Raw genomic sequence first — 8,757 nt, 5'->3', positions numbered from 1 at the left:
CTGTTCAGCAAAGGATACCGATAGAATAAGTATTAGGCTTACAAAGAATAAGTCCTGGGATCGATTTCTTCGACTAAAAATCCCTTTAAGGCGGTGCGCTAGCATGGTCGCAATCAAATGAGTGAAACAAGTAAATGAATAAAAGAATACACACACACATAACGGACTCCCATACAGTTCCTTATTTCTTTACTGCCCACAGGGGGCTAAACACAGAGGGGACAAACAAGGACAGACAAAGGGATTAAGTCGATTACATCGACCCCAGTGCGTAACTGGTACTTAATTTATCGACTTCGAAAGGATGAAAGGCAAAGTCGACCCCCATACAGTTTCTGTCTACCAAATTCACTAATATGGCATTGGTCGGTCCTGAGTTGTAGAAGGAGGTACTGAGCTGTAGGACTGAACTGAAAACCACGTGGTTACTAAGTGAGCTTCTTAACCGCACAGTCACGCTAGCGCCTTATATAATTCATTGTAAAAATGGGTGAATTTCTGAAAAGCGAAAGCAAATCTATAAATCTACAGTAGCCTTGAAGATGACAAGAATGTACAGTTATGCTTTATCGATTCTTATTACTTGAACTATTCAGTAAGCCAGTCCATTCTTGCAATGGACACATCTTCAGCATTTTCGCTTTTATTGATTCGGAGAAGATAACTGTCATTAAACAACAGCAGCAGAAACAACATCAACAAACAGCAACAACAGCAACAACGACAACAACAGCAATATCAACAGCAGCAGCAGCAGCAGCAGCAACGGCAGCAAACAACTTATACATAAAATAAAACAAGATGCTGTGACAATGCGTCGAATCGAAAAACCAATATCTTTCTTGTTAAAAATTTTCTACTGACAATTATCCAAAGCATTGACAGCTGAAATTTCTTTTCTTTGTCTTTTTTTTTTTGCAGAATCGAACTAATGCCGACATGAATAACCTTCTTTCTCCCGAAAACAATAAATAAATAGATAAATACATAAATAAAAGATAAAACAGCAAAACAATTACAAGAACACAAAAATTAATACAAGTAACTACAAGTTATTTCATATTCTAGTCCCATAATTCTTATATGGTACAGAAGAAGATTATGTCCATATTTAATGTTTTTCATTGTTTTTTTTTTCTTCCGTTGGTAATGTTGTATTCAACTATGAAGTTATTTATTCTGTCGTTACTCCTCATATCTGTTTAGAACAAACACAACATACCTACGAGGGTGTCTCTATTCCAGTCATAGACAACCTTCAGCCCGCGAGAATTTTTGAATGGCACACCTAACGAAAAATTACCTTGAATTTTTTCGTCCTGTCTGAAAATGAGCCATGTCTCATGCAACTAGCTTTTTGAAGAAATTTGCCGATGCCTCCACTTTGTGATCACTCAATTCACTGGAAATAGCAGTGATATATCCTTTAAATCAAACTCTACTACAATAGTTTCTAACATTTTCACTACTAAGGACCTTCTATTTAAATAAATTTTCTTACGAAGTCCAAGATTCTGAAATTCCTATCTACTCAACAGGTAGATGTTATTAACCAGATATATATATATATATGTAAGTTTTTGTATTTGGTTTGCAAGATTTTTGATGTGAATTCGTGAGTTTTGGAAGAGTCATTACGCCAACAATAATAAAACACGCACAGGTTCAATTCCCCTTCTTTATTGTTAGTCGATTGATTACATATCTAACCAGCTAATTTATCAATCGTTTGTTTAATGTGTTGGTTAAACAATCAGTTGGTTATTTGTTAGTTCATTCACCGCTATTTGCGATCTTTTCAGTGACTTAGTAACTTCTATTCTCGCTCCAATGTCTGCTCTGAGTCTGTCAGAGAAAAGGTCGTGAACAGCAACGTAAGAACTTTGACTAATAAACAACCAATTGATTGTTTAACCATCACATTAAACAAACGATCGATTAGTGAGTTGGTTAGATATTTCAACTATTGACTAACAATAAAGAAGTGGAATTGAACCTGTGTGTATTTTAATATTGGCGTAATGGCTCTCTCAAGACACAACAAAATATATGTAAGTGAATATATAATTATATAAATGACAGTATTAAAAATATATCTTGTTTAATGAAAAATTTAAAGTTGCTTCGTTGATGTGGTTTTTTGAAATTCGGGTTCAACAGAAGGTACTTTTAATTGTAGAATAGGTTCCTCATTCATTCCTGGTTCCATATTCTGATTATAGAAAAACAGCTAGGAGGAAGTCTGCACACATAACTATGTAGTGAGGTAATTTTCTACAGCTTATAGATCTTCAGTACTATCTTTGTGGAACCTCTCCAAAGGGGTCCCCCTGAATCCTTTGGATGAGAACTGTTGTCCTTGCAAGTAAAGATACATCATGGGCATAGATTTATTAAGTTTGAGTTAAAGACTATTGAGCCTGTTGTTTAAGTCTGACCTGGATCTAAACAACAACGACAACAACAATATATCGCAATATTTTAATCTTTTATAATACATAGGATCTGAGTTTGAGTTCCACTTGGAAAATTCTTCTTTCATCCAAATCGACATGAATCAGCTAGGCAAAGACTTGGAAACTATTCTTACGATGTTTTATTTCTAATCTTTTACTTGTTTGGACTGTGGTCATGCTGAGGCGTTGCCTTGAAGGTCTTTGTCGACTATGTCGACTCTAGTACATCTTTTTTTTAAAATTCTATAGGCCTCTTTTACCGAACCGCTAAGTTACGGGGATGTAAGCAAAACAACATTGGTTGTCAAGTTGTGGTAGAGGACAGACACAACACAAATACATACATACATACATACATGCACACTGCGGTCTTCTTTCAGTTTCTGTACACCAAACCCCACTCACAAGGCTTTGGTCAGCCCGGGACTATACTAAAAAACACTTCCCCAAGTGGCCGCGATGCGAACCTAAAACCGCGGGGTTGGGAAGCACTATAATACTGAAATAAAAAGTGTTTATGTAAAGAGAAAATAACAGTTAGCAAGTATTATCAAGTTTTAGATCGTCTTTGTTTTATCACAAGACTTCATGTCTCCAAATTTCATTTATGCTGTTTTAATGTTTGTTTACTATGTTTTTTTGTTTTTTTTTAGTAGAGCCTTCCCTGTATTCATTTCCCCTGTCAATTCCCCTTTCTCATCATTCGTTTATACATACGTTAAAGCACTTAGGGAAAGTTTTAATGTCACAACGTATCGTTTTTATTTCTCTAATATTTCTTTGGTAAAGGCGCGTCGTCTGGCGATTTGAGTGGACTGGGTGGTACGTTGTGTTCTTGAGTGAAACATTTCACTTCACATTGCTCTTGCTCACTCAGCGGTAATGCGTATTCCTGTGACGAACTGGTATCTCAATCAGCGGGAATATTGTGATCACGGTCACTTGTACGCCGGGTAACCGGTCCTATAAGTCTTAGAATTCGAGACGGTAATGTCCAGGGAGACTTGCATTTTAAATATTTCTTTGTTCAAATGTTTTTTTTTAGCCTGGTTAAAAGAAATCATGATACTATATTTGTCTGAGTACTGAGCGACAGAGAAAAAACTAGTTTACGATCAATTTTCCATATATCTGAAAGTCAACTCATTTCAAAAAAATAATCTGTGTGACTTCCTAATCTTACTAATGATACAATTTCACCTCATAATTAGCCTCCACCCTCAAGAACTGTTGGGGATCATACTTATATCAAACCGAATTATATATAAATTTCCCGAGTAAATAAAGTTTGGACCAGAACTCATTAGGCACGAGTTCAAATCAACTGAAAGTATTTCACTTTATTCTACGTTGCCTTACCCCATCAGTTACCCAAATGTCCAAGAGAAAGTTATGTTTTTTATGGCAAGTTATGATAAAACCTGAAGGATACTCAATACTTTTTGTAGAGTATTGACAGGTCAAAACTTGGAAGTCGTTGTCAATACTATCTATGTTTCAGAGTTTAGCACAAGGCTAGCAATTTCAGGGGAGGTGATAAGTCACTTACATCGACCCAGAAATCAACAAGTATTTATTTTATCGACCCCGAAAGGATGAAAGGCAAAATCAACCTCGGCGGAATTTGAATTCAGAACGTAAGGACGGACGAGACATCGCTAAGCATTTTGCCCAGGGTGCTAACGATTTTTATTTCTTTATTGCCCACAAGGGGCTAAACATAGAGTGGAAAAACAAGGACAGACAAAGGGATTAAGTTGATTACATCAACCCCAGTGCGTAACTGGTACTTAATTTATCGACTCCGAAAGGGATGAAAGGCAAAGTCGACCTCGGCGGAATTTGAACTCAGAACGTAGCAGCAGACGAAATACCGCTAAGCATTTTGCCCCGGGTGCTAACGATTCTGCCAGCCAGCCACCTTAAACAAGGATTTAATAATCCTTTTTACTATTGGTACAAGGCCTGAAATTTTGGGGAGAGGGTTAGTCGATTACATCGACCCCAGTCCTTAACTGGTACTTATTTCATCGACCCCGAAAGGCTGAAAGGCAAAGTCGACCTCGGCAGAATTTGACCTCAGAACGTAAGAATGGACGAAATGCCGCGCAGCATTTTGCCCAGCGTGGTAACGATTCTGCCAGCCCGCCGCCTTAAACAAGGCTTTAGTAATAGCATGTAGATACTGGATTAAAAACACTTTGGATAGACAAAAACGAAGCCTTCGAAGGCTATTATTTACAGTTTTCTTAGCTTCGAGATTCATTGTTCCTAAAAAGGATTATTTCACGTTCTTGAAGTTTCTAAATTCTTATGACGTCAACACAATGTAAATTTCCATAAAAGAGCAAATGATTTTGGGACGAATACATTTGATATTATATAAAAATATTGATTCAACCGAGAACTACTGGAAGAATTATTGACAATTTTGAACTTTCGCATTGCATATTTATATTGGAAATACTATTATTTATTTATTTATTTATTTGGGCAAGAAAATCTCTTATCAACAAAAGAATACGAGAAAGCAAGACACGACATGGAAGTATCAAACATATTTAACTATCGGATAAAAAGCAAAAAATAATAAAAGCTAAAATACGTATAGTTCTAGATTAGGAAGTCACACACAGATTAATATTTTGAAAGTGTGTGTGGATTGATTTAAGCAGTGAAATTTTATACATGCGCCATGTTTGATGGTTAGTTTAACGAAGTTATGTTTCACCAACGTGCTGGTAATTTAATTTGTTTGGAAATAAAAATAAGAGAGTTGTGTCTATAACAATTTTAAGAACGTTTTATTTTCTCTTTCTAACTATTTTAATTCTTTTTCTACAGGAAGTTATTGTTCGCGCGTATGTGTTTATGTGTTTCTCGGCTTGTGTCCATTCGATACTAGAGAAGAACGAGCATCTAAAAGACAGAAAGGTTGAGAAAAAGGGATTTCATGCCGCGAGGAGAAAAAAAAATCGATTAATCGGACTAAACTGCATGTGACAAGGATTTCAACCTTAAATTTGAACGATCAGACTTCTGCACATATGCTTTTCAAAAATGAAACCAAACCGATGTGTAAAATAGGCTTTCGAGAATAATGCCAATCCGGATTATGCCAGAACACAGCTGTATGTAATGCAATGATAGAAGACTTCGGTTTAATTCGTGGTATCTCTCAAATTTATGAACAGCAACTGCTCGTTGTACTCTTTACCAGGATTTACTTCGTCGCTGAAGATACAGACATGTTTGAATGACTGAGAAGTTGACTTCGTAACTAGACACCTTGTTCTGTTTACCGCGCAATGCCTTCTACCATGGTATCTAACCGATCCCAGCCTTTGTCAGGAAAATTGGGTAGATTGAGAATGTGTGGAAACCTCTTTGAAAGAATGTAATCCACATGTATAAAAAATCTACATGTATCAGGAAACATCTTTCTGCATGGATACATACAAGGACGAGTAAAAAGAACTCAATACTTGAAAGACAGTATTACAATTTTCACTCTTATTATATATGTAGGTCAATAAACTCCGTTTTTCTCCCTCCTTCAGTGCCTCTAATATTTCGATATTATTCCTTCTTTCTCTTTCTATTTGCTTCACTCCTTCTTCCTACTTTTCTTTCTGTCTGTCTGTCTGTCTGTCTGTCTGTCTGTCTGTCTGTCTGTCTGTCTCACCTACTTACTCTCTCTCACCTACTTACTCTCTCTCACCTACTTACTCTCTCTCTCACCTACTTACTCTCTCTCACCTACTTACTCTCTCTCACCTACTTACTCTCTCTCTCACCTACTTACTCTCTCTCTCTCACCTACTTACTCTCTCTCTCACCTACTTACTCTCTCTCTCTCACCTACTTACTCTCTCTCTCACCTACTTACTCTCTCTCTCACCTACTTACTCTCTCTCTCTCTCTCACCTACTTACTCTCTCTCTCTCACCTACTTACTCTCTCTCTCACCTACTTACTCTCTCTCTCTCACCTACTTACTCTCTCTCTGTCTCTCTCTCTCTGTCTCTCTCTCTCTGTCTCTCTCTCTCTCTTTCTGGAATAGGGAAAAAGGGAGAGATAGAGAATGGAAAACACATGAAGAGAGAGACATAAATACAGAAGGGAGAGTGAGAGAAAAGTGAAGATAACGGTGGTCTCACAGTTAAAACCCTTGACCTTAGATAGCTTTCTTCAGGACCCAATTAATGACCAGTATGAAAAGAATTGGCGATAACAAGCACCCTGTCGGTCGCTCATGGCGACTTCAAACTAGTCACTGTCAATATTCTCTTCTTATGTAGCACTTTGAATTTGTGTTGCTTTGCTCAGTGGCTTGGATGGCCTTAGGAGGTATACCATACAAGAGCTGCGGTGAAGGAATCGCAGCCTGGGCAGAGGAGTCCCGAGAAAACCAACAACCAGGTGTCCGTAACTGAAGCCGACTAACACTCTATTTTGTAGACTTCAGCAGCAGTCAACAGGCAAAGCTCCACTTACAGTCTATTTTCTTAATACACGTGGTTTGGATGCAGGTTAGCAGCCTCACCCCAGAAAAAAACTCAAGTCACGAAAACTGTTCAAAGCAGACAACGGACATGCTTATTGCAGCATTGTTTTGTATTAACTGAACGCAGTTTTTCCCCATATTACTTAAACCGTACAGTGTTGGAATAAGATTATAGGTTTATATTTGTTGTTGTTGTTGGCACTCCGTCGCTTACGACGTCGAGGGTTCCAGTTGATCCGATCAACGGAACAGCCTGCTCGTGAAATTAACGTGCAAGTGGCTGAGCACTCCACAGACACGTGTACCCTTAACGTAGTTCTCGGAGATATTCAGCGTGACACAGTGTGACAAGGCTGACCCTTAGATTACAGGCACAACAGAAACAGGAAGTAAGAGCGAGAGAAAGTTGTGGTGAAAGAGTACAGCAGGGTTCGCCACCATCCCCTGCCGGAGCCTCGTAGAGCTTTAGGTGTTTTCGCTCAATAAACACTCACAACGCCCGGTTTGGGACTCGAAACCGCGATCCTATGACCGCGAGTCCGCTGCCCTAACCACTGGGCCATTGCGACTCCACGGGTTTATATTTACAGTAACATTAAATAACATTCTGACATGTGTCACTATTATATTGGTTTTTAAATTCTTAGCGATATGTATTTAGAAGAATTTCAAGGGCCAGTTGTCAGCCTTCTACATACATGTTATTGATATATGTATAGATGTGACTTATTGAAGAACAGGCACATTCAAAGAAATAGTTCTTGGTAAACATCTTCTTGGGTGATCTTCAAAGAAACTTGATAGTGGATTTAATTCTGATCGGAGTGCTGTGTGGATTTCTCCTCCAGAAATTTCTAATATACATTATTTGATCCAATGACGATTCTCATTAATGCTTAAACAACTTTGTCGGAATTCATAGCAGTTCAAAATGAAAGTAAAAATTAATAGTTAAATAGTGAACTTTTAAGAAATTTTTCATTGGAGTCTGAGGTGATTTAGTGCAGCATTTGTTTCCATTTACATACAGTATATTCATTTGTATAATCTGTATATAATTGTATGTGTTAATATGTGTAAACATACATATATACATAAGCACACACATACACGCAATTTCAATTTATCGAAAATAGTTGAACAGAAAAAAAAAATTGGAATTGGTGGACTTAATAATTGCTTGTATCAACAGTTAATCGAAGATGCTAATGTATTAAAATAAATTGTTTACGGTAAAGGTTACGTTTGGCTACAATAATTTAAAAAATTAAAACGTTTTAGTGCAACTGCAGGTATGTGCCATATCTGTTAGTTACTGTTTAAAAATCGTTTTAGTTCATGTTAATGCCGTCTACGGTGCTTATCATTGCTGGTACAACATCTTTAGTAAGAGAATATTTAAAATTATGCCAATGTGTTTTATATACGAAGGATTTCGCAGTTCAACAAAATTATAAAATAAAACCACACGCATTCATGTTATGCTCCGCTATATATTTACAGTATTGTGGAAATAATTCTATGAAACCTATACAATATTTACCCGAATACCGATATCATTATAAATTTATTTTATTTTATTTTATTTTTAAACATTGTTATTAAATATTTAACAAGACGTGAGAATATAAAGCTTAAAAATGAAATTATTTAAATAATTTCTTATAATTTGATTAATTGTTGATTTTAATATATGAACTAAAATTCTTTATTTTGTTCAGTGGATTTTCAGTCAAATGATTTCGATCAAATGTCTGTAGATCATATATATATATATATATATATATATATATA

The sequence above is a fragment of the Octopus bimaculoides genome, chromosome 4, assembly GCF_001194135.2.
Source record: "Octopus bimaculoides isolate UCB-OBI-ISO-001 chromosome 4, ASM119413v2, whole genome shotgun sequence".
NCBI lineage: Eukaryota > Metazoa > Mollusca > Cephalopoda > Octopoda > Octopodidae > Octopus > Octopus bimaculoides.
Note: the sequence above shows the minus strand (reverse complement) of the source record.